The 21,497-nt window shown below is 44.2% G+C and overlaps 1 long non-coding RNA gene across 1 annotated transcript in view; it reads left to right on the top strand.

Moving 5' to 3' along the window:
* Positions 1 to 20,779, top strand: part of LOC134929327 (uncharacterized) — a 58,548-nt gene extending 37,769 nt beyond the window's left edge. Inside the window, exons 3-4 of the long non-coding RNA XR_010178475.1 lie at positions 18,936 to 19,038; positions 20,449 to 20,779. This is a non-coding gene — a long non-coding RNA (uncharacterized LOC134929327). The remainder of the gene's footprint in view (positions 1 to 18,935; positions 19,039 to 20,448) is intronic.
* Positions 20,780 to 21,497: the final 718 nt, after the last annotated feature.

Raw genomic sequence — 21,497 nt, 5'->3', positions numbered from 1 at the left:
CTGACCTCACCGCACGTCACTGCTGTATTGTATGGTGGTCATATAGTAGAGGGTGATCACTAGTCACTAAAATGGGGATGGGGGTGGGTTTGCCATGATGAGTCTTTGCCCCGTGGGAAGGAAAAGCTAGCTTCTTCCCTGAAGTCAAGTGTACATTCCAAGTCAGCATCAGCAACAGGTTAAAGTAAATAAATTAATGAAGTAAAGCACGTTCACAAAGAGTTGAATAACTGGACTTGAGTTAGGTCAGGGCAGAGCAACAATGCTCTATAGAACTGAAGCTCACCCTCCTCAAATAATTAATCCCTTCACTACGAATGTATGTTTGTATGACGAATCACACTCATTGTCCACTGTATGGGGTGCCTGCTAATAGAAAAAAAAATCTATTGGCAATTGGGCAGTCAAATCAGCATGTGCCTTCATCAAACGCAGGTGCAAAAACATATTTTTTTCTAAAAACACATAAAATGATAGATGATGGGTGAGGGACATTAAGTCCTATATCTCCTGCATCATTTTACTTAGACAGGTGAAAGAGGTGTTGTCTCTTTCAAATATTACACCCCCATAGAAGTTACGGACTAGTTATCAGTGTGATCACATGACATTACCTCTAAACTACAGAAAAATCATGGAGTCTGGGGATGGGGCAAGATCTCCCCCAAAGCTGGCATCCATAAATGTAGGGATATCCAAATTTGAAAGATATGTGTTAGACCCAGGCCATGGGTGCCTGGTCCCAACATTGCTGTGGTTCCTTGTGAGTCTAATCTATTGCTCTCCTCTGACTCCCCCTTTTCCCTGTGTCACAGCCTCCTCCTCTGTGTTTTCCCTCTCCCCCTTTCTACATGTGACAGCTTCCCTCTTTGTCTTCTCTATCCTTTCCCTCTCTCCCCCCTTCCACATGTGACACCCTCCCTCTTTGTCTTCTCTCTCCTTTCCCTCTCTCCCCCTTTGCTCATAAAAGCCTCTTTCTCCCTCACCTCTTATCTCTTCTAGCCTATCCCTTCTTCCTCACTGTGTATGACAGTCTCCCCCTTCCTCACATCAGCATGGAATCCCCTCCTTCCCTAAATATATGACAATGGCCCTCATTCCGAGTTGATCGCTCGCTAGCTACTTTTTGCAGCCGTGCATAGTCGCCGCCCACGGGGGAGTGTATTTTCACTTTGCAAGTGTGCGATCGCATGTGCAGCCGAGCGGGACGAAAAAGTTTTTTGCCGTTTCTGAGTAGGTCTGAACTTACTCAGCCACTGTGATCACTTCAGCCCCAGAATTGACGTCAGACACCCGCCCTGCAAACACCTGGACATGCCTGCATTTTCCCTACCACTCCCTGAAAACGGTCAGTTGACACCCATTAATGCCCTCTTCCTGTCAATCCCCTTGCGAACGGCTGTGCGAATGAAATCGTTGCTAGAAGCATTGCACAGCAACAATGCTGTTTGTACCTGTACGATGCGCGTGCGCATTGTGGTGCATAAGCATGCGCAGTAGTAACCTGATCGCTGCGCTGCAAAAATCGACAGCGTGCGATCAACTCGGAATGAGGCCCAATATCCCATCCTACAACATGTAACAGCCCACCTTTGTTCACTCCTCCCTCTCCTTGGTGTGTGCTAGCTTTCCCCTCTATGGAGAGGCCTCTATTTTAAATTAAGATATTATTAATTTAATGTGGGATCTGGTTGGGGGAAGGAAGGCATACTTATGAAGATTATTATTATTATTATTATTACACTTTATTTATAGAGTGCCACATGTGGTCCACAGCGATGTACAGAAGGGAAACAACATAGCAGTACAATACAATAAATATATTTGTTTGTTTAATGCAAAGGTTAGGAAGGCTTACAGTTTTCTCTTCTTGCTATGCTTTCCTGGAGGTGAAAAATACCTATGTCTTTTCAAAACAGGACCCAACATTGCAGTGTAAGGCCAACAACAGCAACAGATAGTCAAAGCAGGCCGGAGAGCATCACAGAGGCAAACGCAGGATTTCTGGATGGAGGCTCTCAAATGTTTGATTTTAGAGTAATTGTTTACAGCCCAGGAAGGATCCATAATTAGCATGTAACAATGGGGTTTATTCAGAGCCAGCGCTACCATTAGGCAGCTTTAGGCAGCTGCCTATGGGCGCCGGCACCTGAGGGGGCGGCTGTGAGGCTGATGGCATCATAAGGGTGTCTCTCAAAGAGACATCCTTATTTTACTTATCGCTGGTGGCGGCAGTGGTTTGCATAACCAGCGTCCGCCACTCCCACACCTCACAGGTGCTGTCTGGCTGAGTCTGCAGACATGTCATAGTCTGGTGCAGCGCAGCCAGCAGCAGCAGTGTCCTGCGTCCGCCCCCCTTTCCTTCTCTGAACAGTGAGTGGCTGCTCCCTCCCCCGGGACAAACCACCAATGTTCTCCTTCCCGTCCCGAGGACCCGCCTCCTCGTCTGAGGCTCCGCCCCTTTTTGCTCCTTCGGTCCTGACCTTCTTGAGCTAAGCTTGCCCTGCAGTTCTATGGGGGGACCATGATGACTGACAGGAGACTACAGGACATCCTTCAACCAGAGGTACAGTAAGTATCTTATGGTGATTTTTACTGTTATCTGGAGTTTATTAATATAATCTGGGGAGGTGGGTATTGCAGTAATATTATGTGGGGTGGGGTGTAGTACTGTTATGGAGTCGTGAATTAATGTTTTATTTTGGTATATATTGTAGTTATTTGTGGGTGACTTAAAGTTATGTGTGTGTGTGGGGGGGGGAGGGGAGACTGTGCTAATATTTTGTGGGAATTCTTTAAGGGGATGTATTGATGTTTAACATGTAGATAGTGCTGTAAAGGGTCTATTCATGTAGCAGAGAAAAGCCCTGCTTTTCTCTGCCTAGTGTAATTCACAGAGCGGGTTACTGTGGAGAAGTCCCTGACTTCTCCAGCGACACCCCCGCTCTGTGACTGAATCGCCTCACCATACTTTTGTATGGTGAGTGCGATTCATGAAGGAGCTGAAAGCTCTGCTTTCCGCTTCTCGATGGGGTTCAGGTTCTCCATCTCAGGATGGCGTAACCTGAACTGCGGTGCCGAGACGGCAAGGAAGCTCAATGCTTTCATGCTCTCTGTCCACACCCGGCGCTGGCTCCGCCCCCGACCTCCCAGCAGCCACTGCGGCCTGCCAGGAGGTCAACAGGCGGCGCATGCGCAGAGGGACCCGCTAACTGACTCCGCACATCGGAGAGGGAACTGCCTAGAGAAGACGTCACCGCTGGACCCCTGGATTCCGCAGTGCTTCATCGAAGGGTGAGTATACATAAATTGCTACTTATTATTATAGCTATACATCGCAGCGATGCGATGTATAGTGATAAGTAACAATTCAGTTTTCATTTTCTTAATGAATAGACCCCTCAGTAACAAGGCCCAGGTGCAGCACAGAGGAGGCAGGATATAGGTGATGGGATGGGTGGTAAGCGGCACAGAAGAGCCGGGATATAGGTGACGGGATGGTGGGAAGTGGCACAGAGTAGCCAGGATACAGATGACGGAATGGGGGGAAGCTGCAAATAGGACCCGGGACACAGGTGACAAAATTGGAGGAGGTGGCACAGAGAAGCTGGGATACGGGTGATAGGGTTGTGGGGAAGCGTCACAGAGGAGCCAGAACACAGGTGATGGGATAGGGGAAGCAACACAGAGGAGCCGGGATACAGATGACGGAATGGGAAAAAGCGATACAGAACAGCTGGGAAACGGGTGATGGGATGGGGGGAAGTGACACAGAGGAGCCAGAACACAGGTGATGGGATGGGAGAAAATGGCACAAAGAAGACAGAAACAGGTAATGGGGTAGGGGAAGCAGCACAGAGGAGCCGGGATACAGATGACGGTATGGGAGAAAGCGATACAGAACAGCTGGGAAACGGGTGATGGGATGGAGGGAAGTGACACAGAGGAGCCAGGATACAGATGACGGAATGGGAGAAGCTGCAAATAGGATTCGGGACACAGTGACATAATAGGAGGAGGTGGCACAGAGAAGCCGGAATACGGGTGATAGGGTGGAGGGGAGTGGCACAGAGGAGCAGAGTTGCAGGTGACAGGTTGGGGGGAAGCACACAGAGGAGCCGGAACACAAGTGACAGGATGGGAGAAAACGGCACAAAGAAGACAGGAAACGGGTGATGGTATAGGGAAAGCAGCACAGATGAGCCAGTACACAGGTGGCGGAATGGGAGAAAGCGATACAGAAGAACTTGGAAATGGATGATGGGATGGGGGGAAGTGGCACAGAGGAGCCAGGATACAGAAGACGGAATGGGAGAAAGCGGCACAGTAGCCTCGACACAGGTGACAGGATGGGGGGAGGTGGTACAGAGAGCTGACATACAGGTGATGGGATTGGGACAAGCGGGACAGGGGATCCGGGACACAGGTGACGGGAATGGGGAAGTGGTACAGAGGAGCTAGGATACAGCTGATGGGGTGGGGGGAGAACAGCACAGAGAAACCGGGGCACAGGTGACGGGATGGGGTGATAGGATAAATTTTGCCTAGGGTGCCCAGAAACTTTGCACCGGCCCTTGGTTTATTCATGAAGCAGTGAAAACAGCGGAGAAGTTGCCCATGAAAACCAATCAGCATCTCCCTTACATTTTATAGAATGTACTTCAGAAAGGCTTCCTTTAAAGCTGATTGGTTGCTATGGGCAACTTCTCTACTGGTCCTTTTTTCCACTTTTTTCAATGCTTCATGAATACACCCCTTAGTCTGCCTCAAACAAAGTGCAGTTTCTGTAATACTGTACTTCAGATGTGGTGGTATCGATATTCCGGCAGTCACCATCCTGACTGTAAGAATGCAAAGAGTAGCATCACATTGTTCAGAATTCCGAAGGATCCCGGTGAATACTTTACCCTTACCCTAACCCAAACCCACCCCTTCCGTATCCTAACCCTAAAACCCCCATGTGTACCCAGCCTAACCCTAACCTTCCTCCTAGTGCCTAACCTTAACCGTAACCCCAGGATTCTGGGCCTAATTCAGACCTGATCGCTAGCAGGCGATTTTTGCACTGCTTGTGATCAGATAGTCGCCGCCTACAGGGGGAGTGTATTTTAGCTGTACAAGTGTGCGATCGCATGTGTAGCAGAGCTGTGCAAACAGATCTTGTGCAATCTCTACACAGCCCAGAACTTACTCAGCCGCTGAGATCACTTCAGCCTGCCTGGGACCGGAATTGACATCAGGAACCCTCCCTGCAAACGCTTGGACACGCCTGTGTCCAACCCCTCCCTGAAAATGGTCAGTTGCCACCCACAAACGCCTTCTTCCTGTCAATCTCCATGCGATCGGCTGTGTGAATGCATTCTTCGCACAAAATCATTGCTAAGCGGCGATCCGCTTTGTACCCGTGCAACGTGCCTGCGCATTGCGGTGCATATGTATGCGCAGTTTAGACCTGATTGCAGGCTGTACGAAAACGCAGCATAGCGATCAGGTCTGAATTACCCCCTCTGACCGTTGAGATGGTGCTTTTGGTATTGTGATAGTTGGAATGGTGACTGCTGGTCCAATGGCCCAAAGATTATGGTAAGCCACTTAATAGATTCTCTCTCTGGTGCGATGATTGACATTCACAGCAGATGTGGTAGTAGAATCTGCTGCCACTGGGCATGTGCTGCAGCCCCATTCTACAAACTGCAAGTAGTGGCTGCTGGCCAGGCTGTGGGGATGGGGAAGGGGGGTTTCTGGGCAACTGGAACCCCCCCCCCCCCTTCCCCTATTTGCCTATGTCTGTCTACTTTCTCAATTCTAGTGGTACAATCCCAAATGCAGTAGGTGGGGCAGTCAGGAAATTGAGAATAGGAATATACTAGATAAAATAATGGAAAGCAACTTTAAAATAATGGAAAGTAACTGTAAGAAAATATTAACTTTCCATTACCATGTACTGCATTATCACTCACAGCATCAGTATCTTACTCCCAGCATCTCCTGCCATCATCCTATCACTACAGACACGTGTCAGTATTTTACATCAGTGTGATCTGTATATTGCAGGGGTCACTTTATGAGTATATTGTCCATTGGCCACTATAAGATACTCTGTGTTTTGCAGGAGTTACTATAAGACACTCTGTACAGTATATTGCACGGTTGACTCTCTGTATTGTGCATGGGTCACCTGAAGTATTCTGTACTGTATAGATGTCAGCTGGATATTTATCACAATACATATAATCATCACTATAAAGTTCTTAACACTTTTATTATAATGAATTTTTGGTTCTAATTTAGTCACTCTGTGAAGAGGTACACAGTATGTCTGGCTTCACACTGTTCTGTTTTGGAAGGGGAGCTATGTGCGCCCTGGTGCTTGTTTATTCTAAGGAGTAGGAATTATAAAGCAATCTAGTCTTGTCTAAAGTGATGTCGCATGATGTCTACACCCACTCCCATACCACGGTCACACTGACAGAGTGTCAGAACATCAACACACTCCTTCTGACAACTCTACCCTGCTTACTAACAATTTTGACATGCCTAGGAAATTAGGCCACTTTCACAGTATTTGTCAGGGTAATTTAAAGCCCCCAATCTGCCACTGATTAGTACTTTAGCGTAACAATTTAGGGGGTGCAAGGATCGCATTTGATTTCCCAGTATTGCCACTCCCGAGCAAAAAATGCTTGGGATCGCAGTGTTAGGGATTAGGGATTTTTAATATGCAGAATTTCAGTGATTACCTGGGCACCCATCAGGGGGGGACTGTGGGGACTGGTGTCCCGGGTCCTTACAGAGAGAGGGGCCCACCCCTGGCTCCTACCACAGATACTAGGCGAGCTGCACCAGGTGTGTACAACAACAGCGGGCTGATGCGCAGGGAGGACTTCTTAAATCAAGCCTTCCCTGTGCATCAACTCTCTCTGAATCATTCCTGTAGGTCCGTAACGCGCCACCCATATGTAACTTCACGATGCATGACATCACATAGGGGTGGAGCGGTGCAGCAGAATCTTTTTTGGGGGTGGGGCCCTGTCTATTTTGTTAGAACCGGGCCCCACTATTTCTGCGGGCAGCCCTGGTGATTACCCTGATGGATCGGTGATCATCGATGCCTAGCGATAGGTGGATTTGATCAATGGTTCGGATCTGGAAATTGAGGAAATGCAGTGCAGATACATGGCCCTCGTTACTTACTAACGGCTAGCCACAGTCATTTGCCTCATATTACATCCACAAGTAATAAAGTGATGTAGAGTGGGTGGGGATCTGTAAGTGAGCTTCAGAGCCTTTATTGAACAGCAAAGAAATCCTGATTTTTTTTTTCAAATCTGTGGAGCCTAAATATTAAACTGGTTTTGAAGCCAATGAATTTAAAGTAATATAAAAAAAATGCTATATCTAAAATATATTCCTTTTGTGACACAAGGTCCAGAATGTGCATCATGCCTTGTAACTGCATTATTGTCAGCTCTGGATTTGTGTAAAGGCCTCACGTGCCCGATCTAGAGAGCACAGGTATTGGGAAGGAGCAGTTTGCTCACTTGGTATTGCATTGCTTTTGTTATTTCCTCTTTTTTTTGTATAGTTATCATTATTTACACATTATAATAAACAATAATAAATATTTAAATTGTAACTGAAAAAACTCTATTCATTTATCTTCTACAGATGAAATCCTTTTAGGGCTAAACCCCTAGATGGTATTGGAGTCTGGGTTATGCGGCAGTACAGAGAGGGGGATGTAAATCTAGGACTGATTATTGATTATTAAGGAAATCATTACACTAATTTACTAATGACAGTACAAGTGCATCCAAGTGCAAATGCTGTGATTACCTACCTTCAACGTCATTACTGCTACTTCTCTGTGGACCGTAGCATACTCAGAAAGTGTTGATTCATAATATCACCTACAATACAGTACACATAGGACAATTCCTTTTATCACCATCACTAAAGAACATGTATCTTCTTTAATCACACAGTATCCTTTGCTCTTTCTAAATTGTATTTGCATTATGTCGGTGACAAGAAAACACAAACACTGTCCTTCTTTTGAATTGTAAAACATCAAGGATGAGGCCAGTAAACTGTTAAGTGCAGGAAAATAAAATGATAGGTCACTTGAAAGAAAGACAAAGAAAATGAGGATCCTGAGGCCCATTTCCCAGGAGGAGTATTGTATGATACATTATTACAAACAGCAGCTACAGAGGGAACTAAGGTTTCACATGAATCACTGGCTAAATTATTCATGTTCCTCTGCAGAACCTGTACTTCAGAATGCAAGATTTGTATGTAGACTGTGAATTGCCGGCTATTTAGACAAAGATTACCCATTTCAAAGGCAAAGAAAGTATTTATCTTGTGCTATACTCAAGAGGTGTCTTGTGAAGGGGTGCGCTGGTTGTTTTAGGAAAGTTTAAACATCTTATTAGATACACAATAGTGACAGCAGGTGTTGCATATTGTACTGTGGCAATACTCTGTATAAGATGAATGTTTCATGGAGTGTAAAGCATTAGAAACATAGGAATACTCTGTTTTAGAGAATTAGGATTATACATTGTCCCTTTGGCAGCAACAGCAAAGGTCTCGTCACTACGTTTAAGGTTTTAAAACATGGACATAATAAAGAACTTGTAATTCCAATCAAAATGTGGTACAGGTTGAGTATCCCTTATCCAAAATGCTTGGGACCAGAGGTATTTTGGATAACGGATTTTTCCGTATTTTGGAATAATTGCATACCATAATGAGATATCATGGTGATGGGACCCAAGTCTAAGCACAGAATACATTTATGTTACATATACACCTTATACACACAGCCTGATGGTCATGTAATACAATATTTTTAATAACTTTGTGTATTAAACAAAGTTTGTGTACATTGAGCCATCAAAAAACAAAGGTTTCACGATCTCACTCTCACTCAAAAAAGTCCGTATTTCGGAATATTCCGTATTTCGGAATATTTGGATATGGGATACTCAACCTGTACAGTTTATAAATGGCATAAAATGCTTGTATATAGTAAATAACCTGTAGATAAAGTTTTCCCTTTAACACCTTTGTTACTGAACAACTCTTTTCTCAGGGTAGAATTCTTTTTCTTTACCAATCAGGAAAGGTCAATATTATCAGAATTGATTTACTTCCAAAGTCAAAACTATCACATTTTACTGTAGAATGCAATATTTACTGTACAATGCAAAGGCAGAACACTGTATTGAAGTCCCATGGCAAACTTTGCACAGGGGCTTGGGAATGTCCCTCTAACCTCCCTGGCCCATCACTCTACTGTCAAAGGCAGTAATCACTCCAGCTTAATCAGTGCAGCATCCAGCTAAACTCCATTGTTTGATTAACTGTTTCTCTGTCTTTCTATGGCCCAGAATCCTTTACCTAACAGAGGGAAATTACAGAGGACTATCACTTTCTAGAGAGATATATATATATATATAATTATTTTTATTTTTTTACAAAGAGCCTTTTTCATTAGGAAAGTGTCAACAAATTGTTGTTCTTATTCTATAAGAGAACAAGCCATGACTTATTTTGAGAGTAGGGCGTTGGCTTACAGACAGCTTCCTCCCTGGATGGGGTGTATTCAGTGCTGGACTGGTGCATGAAGGGTCCATCAGTGGCATTCAGTGGTAGGGGTTTACGGTTAAGGGACGTGGTCAGCCACCATTGGAATTGGCCTGCCACTACAGATGGATTAGAACAATTATTAGAGAGCCTGGAAAGAGAAGGGTCAGGGTATGTGTCACAGATCTGCAGGAGGGTTAATATTGAAAAAAAACAAGCACCCAAGTTCTTTCATGGTCCTGCTCCTCCAAGTTACTGACCCTTTAGCAGAGTATACACAGTCTAGAACCTGAACCCTAGAGGAGGAGCCCACCGGGTATTTCCCCTGTACAGCTGTGGGCCAGTCCTACCCTGGTATATTAATCAAGCCCCACATTATGCCTCGATAAGTGCTATGTCTTATTGCCACATACTGTGGCATTAGGAATCTATTTATTGGGGCTATGTATCCCTGCAGCGTAATGGCTGCTTACGGAACACTGTAGAGCTATTGCGTATGCACGGCCATTGGGTTGTACATGTCAATTATAGCTTTTCAGAGCTTGATACGTTTGTCAATATCGCAGTCCCCATAGAATCCTATGGGGACTGCCCTGCTGATCAGTACTTAATGCATTAGCGTGATACATTGTTGTGGAAATCCCCTGAAAAAAGCTGTTCTTGAGGGCTTTTTGCAAAAAGTTTCTTCTAACTACAGTATGCCCCTATGTCACAGCGCCCTTAGCTTGGGAGCACTTGTCAGTCAGAGGAGCTGAATTACGGACACTAATTAATACCCCTTTCACACTGCACAAATAACCCAGTATCGACCCGGCATATTGCCGGGTCGACACGGGTCGGCATGCGGTGTGAATGGGCATAGCCGAAATCGCGGGTCCCCTGACCCGGCAATTCAACCCGGGAATAAAGCAGTGTTATACACAGGTTGAATACCGGGTCAGTGGCTGCGTAAATGGGCTTCCGGGTCGATGCGTCCTGGGACCCATTTGCTACAGCAGGGAGAGGCGGCGCAGAGATGATCTCATCTCCCAGTGCCGCCTCCACCTCCGCCCCCGCCGCCAGCCCCGCCCCCGTTGCTATGACAACCTGCCCGGTATATTGCTGGGTCAGGGAAGCCTGCAGCAGCTGCCAATGCCGGATCCCACCCGGAAAGGACCCGTTTCCAATTCCCGGGTGGGATCTGGCATTGGCAGTGTAAAAGGGGTATAAAAGACATAAGCCCAAATAAGCAATGTCTGTAAGTTTAGTAGTATATTCAGACTCGGTTCTGGACAAATTATCCAAAGTAACTTTTATACATTTCAAGATCCTACTTGAACTTTCTCAACTGTGATCGTTTTTTATGTGAGTCAATGTCACTTTGACTGTTGACCTTTAATAATGTGGCTAAGAAGCTATTAGTTCACCTTAAACAATGCAGTACCTTAGAATATAACAGGTATGGATCGCTCAGTCTATGGAACACAAACAGTTATTAAAAGTGAATGCGCAGCAAGTTTGTCACTAACACAGTTCCCAAGAGAATCGGAATGAGAAAATGAAGCAAAATAAAAACAAGTCTCTGAGGAATGGCAGCAATTAGAATAGTACTGGGAAATCAAATATCCCATTCCTACAATATTTCCATATCTTTAAGTGCTCTCTCTCCCTGTACACAATACGACACACCATAGATAAAGTGTGGTTGCCAAAACTATTACATTGGGCCGCAGGCAGAGCAATGACCTACTATAAAACTGGGTGGGGCGAATAAATCCACTGTATGTGAATACGGGACAACTGTCTCTTTCTTCTGACTCAAAATTCTTTGTCAATTGCTGGGGGAACAACTGACCTCGAGCTAGCTTAGTCACAAACAATAGGAAAATAGTGGAGTGATGAGCCCATCTGTTCAAGAGACGAGAAACGAGGAAGCAGAGAACAAAAGGCAAGAGCAATGGAGCTGACATGCAAAATATTTAAAACTTCACACTCTATCGCTTCCCTAGTCCTACAATCTGAGATTAGCAGACATAACATATGTTTAGGGCTTTTTGCCTTTTTTTTTTTTTTTTTTTCACTTATAGTTAGTGACACTGTAGGTCCGAGCATTTTACATTGCTGCACTAAGTGGTGGAAATGGATGACTACACCCTAAGTATTATTATTATTTTTGTTGTTGTGAATGTGTTGTTGTAAATAAAGTATAACTCTATGCATGCTAAATTAATAGCTTAATCTGACTGATAATAGCTGGGGGCTTTGTTCAGACACCAATGTTGGATTTGCAGTGTAATCATGCACAACACCTGTAGGATTTCATGCGGGGGTATATAGAGACGCAGGACAGCACAGAGCAGAATATGGTATGATAACACAGTACATATGATGTACAAGCAAACAAAACATATTTGATTATAAGCATATGGGCAGCACAGGATATTTAACTCATATCATTCTCTACCGCTTCATGAACATATTAATAAGGGAGCTGAACCGCCGGGATTCCTCATATGAGGCATACAGTAATCACAGCAGTGCTGATAGCCACCTTCATCATCAATTTAAATAGACAATAAGTTCAGCTTTGCTGCTTCCTGGCAGGTGCAAACCAGAAGAAGCAGAGCCTCGTATGATTGGCTGCTAAGTAGCAACCAGCAAGCTACGTATCTGGGAGCTGCAAATGGATGGGCCCTATACAGACCATTGTAAAGTCATGCCCTCCATAATGCCTGTTATGCCTAGTAGTCAGTATCCATTTATAAGTACAGACAGTAGCATTCTGGCACATATATATTTAAGCAAAAGCACTGTATTCTCATTATTTTCTAAATCATATAACTGCCAGAACAAATTCATTGTGAAGACGTATAAAGCTTGTAATAATAAGTAAATAAATATATATATATATATATATATATATACATACACTGCTCAAAAAAATAAAGGGAACACTTAAACAACACAATGTAACTCCAAGTCAATCACACTTCTGTGAAATCAAACTGTCCACTTAGGAAGCAACACTGATTGACAATCAATTTCACATGCTGTTGTGCAAATGGAATAGACAACAGGTGGAAATTATAGGCAATTAGCAAGACACCCCCAATAAAGGAGTTGTTCTGCAGGTGGTGACCACAGACCACTTCTCAGCTCCTATGCATTCTGGCTGATGTTTTGGTCACTTTTGAAAGCTGGCGGTGCTTTCACTCTAGTGGTAGCATGAGACGGAGTCTACAACCCACACAAGTGGCTCAGGTAGTGCAGCTCATCCAGGATGGCACATCAATGCGAGCTGTGGCAAGAAGGTTTGATGTGTCTGTCAGCGTAGTGTCCAGAGCATGGAGGCGCTACCAGGAGACAGGCCAGTACATCAAGAGACGTGGAGGAGACCGTAGGAGGGCAACAACCCAGCAGCAGGACCGCTACCTCCGCCTTTGTGCAAGGAGGAACAGGAGGAGTACTGCCAGAGCCCTGCAAAATGACAATGTGCATGTGTCTACTCAAACGATCAGAAACAGACTCCATGAGGGTGGTATGAGGGCCCAACGTGCACAGGTGGGGGTTGTGCTTACAGCCCAACATCGTGCAGGACGTTTGGCATTTGCCAGAGAACACCAAGATTGGCATATTCGCCACTAGCGCCCTGTGCTCTTCACAGATGAAAGCAGTTTCTCACTGAGCACATGTGACAGACGTGACAGAGTCTGGAGACGCCAAGGAGAACGTTCTGCTGCCTGTAACATCCTCCAGCATGACCGGTTTGGCAGTGGGTCAGCAATGGTGTGGGGTGGCATTTCTTTGGGGGGCCGCACAGCCCTCCATGTGCTCGCCAGAGGTAGCCTGACTGCCATTAGGTACCGAGATGAAATCCTCAGGCCCCTTGTGAGACCATATGCTGGTGCGGTTGGCCCTGGGTTCCTCCTAATGCAAGACAATGCTAGACCTAAGACCTCATGTGGCTGGAGTGTGTCAGCAGTTCCTGCAAGATGAAGGCATTGATGCTATTGACTGGCCCGCCCGTTCCCCAGACCTGAATCCAATTGAGCACATCTGGGACATCATGTCTCGCTCCATCCACCAACGCCACGTTGCAACACAGACTGTCCAGGAGTTGGCGGATGCTTTAGTCTAGGTCTGGGAGGAGATCCCTCAGGAGACCATCCGCCACCTCATCAGGAGCATGCCCAGGCATTGTAGGGAGGTCATACAGGCACATGGAGGCCACACACACTACTGAGCCTCATTTTGACTTGTTTTAAGGACATTACATCAAAGTTAGATCAGCCTGTAGTGTGTTTTTCCACTTTAATTTTGAGTGTGACTCCAAATCCAGACCTCCACGGGTTAATAAATTTGATTTCCATTGATAATTTGTATGTGATTTTGTTGTCAGCACATTCAACTATGTAAAGAACAAAGTATTTAATAAGAAATAAGAATATTTCATTCATTCAGATCTAGGATGTGTTATTTTAGTGTTCCCTTCATTTTTTTGAGCAGTGTATATATATATAAAGATGAAAAAAAGTGAAGTGGCCAGTATACTTGTGTAAGTCTCAAGTCCAGCACAGACAACAGGTGCCCTGAGGTCTAATCGCACATATGTCCACAAATATAAGGACCGCTGCTCCCCTTTTTTCACAGCCTTTACTTTCTTGATGCACCTTCCTTTGGCAGCAATTACAGCCTCAATCTTTCTGAATATGATGCCACAAGCTTGGCATACCTCTCAAGATCCATCAGGTTGGATGGGAAGCATCGGTGCACAGCCATTTTCAGATATCTCCAGAGCTGTTCAACTGGATTCAAGTCTGGGCTCTGGCTGAGCCACTCAAGAACATTCACAGAGTTGTCCTGAAGCCACTCATTTGATATCTTGGCTGTGTGCTTAGGGTTGTTGTCCTGCTGAAAGATGAACCGTCGCCCCAGTCTGAGGTCAAGAGCGCTCTGGAGCAGGTTTTCATCCAGGATGTCTCTGTACATTCCTGCATTAATTTTTCCCTCTATCCTCACTAGTCTCCCAGTTACTGCCGCTGAAAAACATCTGCACAGCATGATGCTGGCACCACCATGTTTCACTGTAGGGATGGTATTGGCCTGGTGATGAGTGGTGCCTGGTTTCCTCCAAACATGATGCCTGCCATTCACGCCAAAGAGTTCAATCTTTGTCTCATCAGACCAGAGAATTTTGTTTCTCATGGTCTGAGAGTCCTTCAGGTGCATTTTGGCAAACTGCAGGTGGGCTGCCATGTGCTTTTTACTAAGGAGTGGCTTCTATCTGGCCACTCTACCATACAGGCCTTATTGGTGGATTGCTGCAGAGATGGTTGTCTTTCTGGAAGGTTCTCCTCTCTCCACAGAGAAATGCTGTAGCTCCGACAGAGTGACCATTGGGTTCTTGGTCACCTCCTCTTCTCCCCTGATCGCTCAGTTTAGATGGCCGGCCAGCTCTAGGAAGAGTCCTGGTGGTTCCGAACTTCTTCCATTTATGGATGATGGAGGCCACTATGCTTATTGGGACCTTCAAAGCATCAGATATTTTTCTGTACCCTTCCCCAGATTTGTGCCACGAGATAATCCTGTCTCGGAGGTCTACAGACAATTTCTTTGACTTCATGCTTGGTTTGTGCTCAGACATGCACTGTCAAGTGTGGGACCTTATATAGACAGGTGTGTGCCTTTCCAGATCATGTCTTTCCAGATCATGTCCAATCAACTGAATTTATCACAGGTGGACTCCAATTAATCTGTAGGAACATCTCAAGGATGATCAGTGGTAACAGGATGCACCTGAGCTCAATTTTGAGCTTCATGGCAAAAGCTGTGAATACTTATGTACATGTGATTTCTTAGTTTGTTATTTTTAATACATTTGCAAAACTCTCAAAAAAACTTTTTTCACGTTGTCATTATGGGGTATCGTGTGTAGAATTTTGAAGGAAAAAATGTATTACATTTTGAAATAAGGCTGTAACATAACAAAATGTGGAAAAAGTAAAGCGCTGTAAATACTTTCCGGATGTACTGTAGCGGTAGGAAGGCCCTGCTTGCAAGCTTACAATCTATAGGGACCTCAGGAACCCAAACCATTCAAGTTTTCCAGGTCACCTAGCAAAGGCACAGGTGTATTCAGTACTCACTGACACATTTTAAAAGATCCACAGATTAAGCTAATTATTTAACTTGTTATTCTATGAGGAGACCTGTAAAACATGCAATGTTTGGAGTCCTGAGGAATGTGTTTGAAAATGTATGACATAGACCAGGACTGGCCAAACCAGTCCTCGAGATCTACCAACAGTACATGTTTTCCATGCCTCCTGGAGATCTGTATAATTGTCAGTTAGGAATGAATGCAGCACATCTTAATTTGTAATGACTACACCTGTGCACTAGCGAGGTGGTCTGGAAAATGTGAACTGTTGGTAGATCTTGAGGACTGGTTTGGCCAGCCCTGACATAGACAACACAGAAAAGAATCCGCCTATTGTTAAAAGAATAATATTTTTTATTATTTTCATATAAATAAACAAATCTAGCAGAATATATAAAAAAAAAAGATAAAAACAGGAAGTGTAACAGAATTCACAATAAGGAAAGAAAAGTGAATTTAAAGAAAGAAAAACCTGCTGAGCCTTTATTACTTAATGTACTTATCATATAATCAAATACATGTGTTTATATTAAACTTCGGATTAGAATGTATATATGTGTTTATATTCATTTTTGGATTAGAATGTATTGTCAATGTCGAAAAATATTGCAGTACATACATTACGTACAAACTACACACAGATGGCCTCCGTGTGCGTACTTGCTCTACCATGTGTGCGCATATTCGCAATTTGCGCATGGTCGCTCCCGCGGACCTGCGTATTAGCGCGTGGTATGAGTATTTACGGTAGAGTTTGTGAACGCATGGAAAAGCCATCAAAACACATTACATATTTAATCCAAATAGTGCACATTTTACACATAGCCTCCCTGCACCACAGCAGCAGTTTAAATGGTTTCAGAACAAAGGGATTCACCTTTACAGGATAGGAGGGGACAGAACAAGGTTATAAGGTGGTGTTTGGTATCCAGCTGTAGGGTATTTTAAGGGTAATATTCCGGTGTTGGTTTGAGGAAGATCGCATGTTCCTGCGGATAGTTATGTGCAGAAGCAGAATATAGATATAAACTGTATTTACTGTACATTATGTATGCGGCGGGAATCCAGAGGAGACCACCCACAAGTGTAGTTGGAACAGACATCGCCGACCTATGACCTCTCCTGTACTGTAAATGACCATCCCTGTGTCCAATGGACAAAGAGATTACAGTATCCATTGTGTTAAGTTTTGGAAGAATTGTATAAAGAGAGCCTGCTGCAGGCCTGGTCTGACACAAGGCTCACAAAGTTATCTATCAGATGACCGAGGACCAGATCTGGGTAGTGCGGCGAATCCACTCACGTATGTACCATTGATTGTAGCCATTATTCTGTTGTATTGTATTGTTTGTATTGTAACCCCCTTTCAGCAATAATACGCTGTGGTGTTGGAACCCAGTGGTTTAACTACAGTCTGGTGTCGTGTCTTCCTTTCCCTGCTAAGGTTTAAAGTGTATTAGTATCGCATTGCTGTATAAGGTTTAAAGTGTATTCATTGGGTGTGTACGCGCTGTGTGTACTTTGTACCGTCAGCGCGGCGTTTGTACGCAAAGTCCATACACGGTACGGGACTCTGTACGCTAACAGCGTAAAAGGTGCGTAGAGAGTGTATTAAGTTTAGCGGCCGCAGCGGCTCCATGGTAAAGTGTATTTAAAGTGTGTATAAGGTATAGCTTTTCATTCCTGTTGATAAATCAGCATTATCAGTATATATCTCCTTATTGCATATTCTGAACCAGCAGCGTGTGTGTGTGTGTGTGTGTGTGTGTGTGTGTGTGTGTGTGTGTGTGTGTGTGTGGTTGTGGTTGTTATGCCATAGCAGGGAGACACACATCGTGTGGGGGTTTTATGCCATAGCAGGGAGACATACATCACGGGGTCCCCCTACCATCACCTAAACCTCTCCCAAACTGATCAGTACATGACTGGAGTCTCCTAGGAAAGTGGGGATTCCCCCTCCTTCCTGCAGAAGCCCCCAAGGGCAATTTTCTGCACCCCTGTTGGGAATGAGATTAATGTGTAACAATTATAATAAATATTGCTCTTTACAGTGCAGTTACAGGTCTTAGCATGTCCGCTGGGGCACTTGGAGAACCAGAAGTGACATCAGGCCCAAACTTTAAAGGCCCGCTGGCACCTGTACCCCCACTGTAAAGAATAAAAAAATAAAAAAAAGACAGGACCTACACCCCATCTATTTCTACACTTATTAAACACAATCGCATTCACACACTTCATACTCACCAACTCCTTGGTGGTGATCGGTCACCTTGTCCATGTAGAGGTTCGGTCTTGGTAAAATAAAAAAACTCATCTTCCTGAGCCCATGGACACACTCTACTTTACCTACAGCGTCCCCAAATGACAGTTCCCACGTGGTTTCCTGACCTCTCTCAGCCAATTAGCGGATGCTGACATAGAAACTACCCACTGGAAGTCCGAAATGTGCATATGGTTTATATTGACCAAGAAGGGCAATGGAGCAAGTTGACGTATTGTATACTCAGACGGAGTGCCAGGTATATAATGTATATATATATATATATATATAAGAAATACGCAGGCCAGACATTGCTTAGCGGCATTGAGATATAGAATGATTGCACAGGTGCCCAAGTCATTGCGAGGAGGTGACCGGGGTAAGAAGCTGTTACAATTGGAGGCATGGTGGATTTTTACCCTTGACACCGTGAACCCCAAGGGGCTGAATGAATCTTTAAGCTTGTCTGCGTTCATTTAAATTATTCTAATTATTCTTATAATTTATATCTTTAACTATGGGCAGATTCCATGCTGTAGTTTGTTAATTGTCTAGTGTATTTGAATAGGAACATCATAGTCCAGTTCGTCATATTTTCAATTTACTGACTCTAAGGCTGGTATGGCAGTAGAGTCAGCACACATAATGCAGTGTAATCGGTTAACCATGAGATATTACACTCAAGTTTAGTAAAAGCATAGGTTAAACACAGACAGGTTTGTTATGTTCTGGACCTGTTATTATCAAGTATCTGCATCATTGATTTTTATAAATGTTGTTCAGTCCACGTTTTGTGCTTTTTAATGTTTACTGTCACTATAATATTGTTTTACACTGATTTTTATTGTGGGGCTTTTTCCTCACATCTTATTTTTGTGTTCACATGTTTTTACATATTGTTACTATGGTGATGTGTAAATGCATGCTGCTCGTTTTCCCCAGACCTCCTGGCGCAGATTCACGTGACCTCACTGTTTCCGGTGACGTCAGGGTCCTGAACCCGGAAGGAGATGCGGGCCGGCGGCGGGCGAGGTACGGGCGGCATGTAAGTATAAATGTTTGTTCTTGCAACATGCACATGTTATCCTGATGATGGGGTGAGACCCCCCGAAACATCGTTCATGACTAAAGATTTTTTTGCACTTTAAAAAACGCTGGGAGTGCCGCCTCTTTTCTTTGTGTACATTGGGATCCATTTTCTCATGGAGGGCACCCCAGCAAGTTATTTATAGGTGACGCTGTCCCTTTGAGTGCCGGTTTGTATCGTTAGTTTTATATATATATATATATATATATATATATATAAGAAATACTGTGCAATAGTTATAAAGCATGGGTCTCACAGTCATTACAGGGGTTAGTAGTCCGTTTCCAGTCCCAACAGATGTAAGTTAGAGCCACCTCCTTGTAGAGGTTTACCAAAGGCTCATATAACATATGCAAAAGGAAAAGAGTGGAGGGCGCAGGTGTGAGTAAAACATATACAAAATGTAATAAAAGAATAGCAGCTCACATACATCTCAGTTTCTAGTCACCGGCTCGGTCTCCTCCGTTTAGCGGCTTCCGGATTGCGTGCATCCACGGGTGCCGTGCCGCATGTACCAAACACCGCAGGTTCAAGTTTTCCCGGTGTCAGCACAAACAGATGGACATCACCGCGTCACCGTCCATAAGCCACGCCCAATGCGTTTCATCATAGACTTCAGCAACTGAATATGGTGACATAATTCACCCTGTGAAGCGTGCAAAAAGGTGATATATATATATATATATCTCCATGGAAATAATCAGCAGCACTCAGGGACTTTCAATGTGAAGAATAATCTATTTAAAAAGTGTCACATATCAAAAAGCCAACGTTTCAGGGCTCATAGCCCCTTTTTCACCTATGAGCCCCGAAACGTTGGCTTTTTGATATGTGACACTTTTTAAGTAGATTATTCTTACATTGAAAGTCCCTGAGTGCCGCTGATTATTTTTATGGATGTAAGTTTTTACTTGCAGAAAGCAAGGGGCAAGGTTGCCATTAGTAAGTGGAGTGCCGGACTTTCTTCGTATTATATACAGATAGATAGATAGATAGATAGATAGATAGATAGATAGATAGATAGATAGATAGATAGATAGATAGATAGATAGAAACCGGAGACTGGTGGTCTTGAAAGGGACAGTAGTTTGTCTGCAGTAGTTTGTTCAATTACAATCCTTCTGAAAATTAACAAGGAAATTGTTATGTGTCTGATGCATATTCTTCTGGACCATATTATGTACTGTTTCAAACGAAACATTACTTGAGGCGCAATAAATAAAAGTGTTATAAAATATTAATTATGTATGTGCATAGGGAGGAAAAGTGTCTCAATTATTTAGTTACTCTTTTTCTTCAAGGTATCTGTGAATAAAATGAAAATTTGGATGAGTGGATAATAACACCATCAGCATTTTTATATTTTAGGGAAACAAGACAAATAAAATGATGGAGAAGCATTGTAAGAAATATACAACAAAACATTACATAAATCCTGTGTCTTAACAGATGATATGTATATATTGAAGTGTCTTGTCCTTATGTTGCATTATGGAATTATTAGTATTTTTTTATTAGTGTTGCATTATGGAATTATCAGTATTTTTCACCTGTCGTTTGCCAGGTTGCCAGTCACTACCTTTTGTGGCCTTTGTCCCCTATAGTCACATCTCTCTGCCTCCCTCCAACCTCCCTCAGACGCGGCAGTCTCAGACCCTGGCTGCTGACATCGCTCATTATCTCCAGTCCTGGCTGCAGATGACTGCTGATATCGGGCTCTTCTGTATGTTGTCCCGGTCCATCACAGTGGGAGCCATTGGTGGAGAGGGGTGTGCCATGGGTATCCGGACTCCAGGTCGACAGCACAAAGGTCGACACACCTTAGGTCGACGCCAATTGGTCGACACACCTTAGGTCGACATGGACAAAAGGTCGACATGGACAAAAGGTTGACAGGAACAAGGTCGACATGGAAAAAGGTCGACATGAGTTTTTCACGATTTTTTCTTTTTTTGAACCTTTTCATACTTAACGATCCACGTGGACTACGATTGGAATGGTAAAGTGTGCCGAGCGAAGCGGTAGCGGAGCGAAGGCACCATGCCCGAAGCAAGGCGAGCGAAGCGAGCCATGCGAGGGGACGCGGTGCACTAATTGGGGTTCCCGGTCACTCTACGAAGAAAACGACACCAAAAAAACATAAAAAACTCATGTTGACCTTTTTCCATGTCGACCTTGTTCCTGTCGACCTTTTGTCCATGTCGACCTTTTGTCAATGTCGACCTAAGGTGTGTCGACCAATTGGCGTCGACCTAAGGTGTGTCGACCTTTGTGCTGTCGACCCTGAGTCCCAGACCCGTGCCATGGACAAGGGACTGACAATTACCGATTATTATATAGATAATACAAGAGTAGTCATGTGACACAAACGATACTGGCACAGGAGCATAGTATAGGGCTCTGTAAGGGCCCATAGC

This window comes from Pseudophryne corroboree, chromosome 5, assembly GCF_028390025.1.
Source record: "Pseudophryne corroboree isolate aPseCor3 chromosome 5, aPseCor3.hap2, whole genome shotgun sequence".
In the NCBI taxonomy this organism is placed as follows: domain Eukaryota; kingdom Metazoa; phylum Chordata; class Amphibia; order Anura; family Myobatrachidae; genus Pseudophryne; species Pseudophryne corroboree.
The sequence above is the reverse complement of the archived record's forward strand: the minus strand, read 5'-3'. Positions and strand labels throughout refer to the sequence as shown.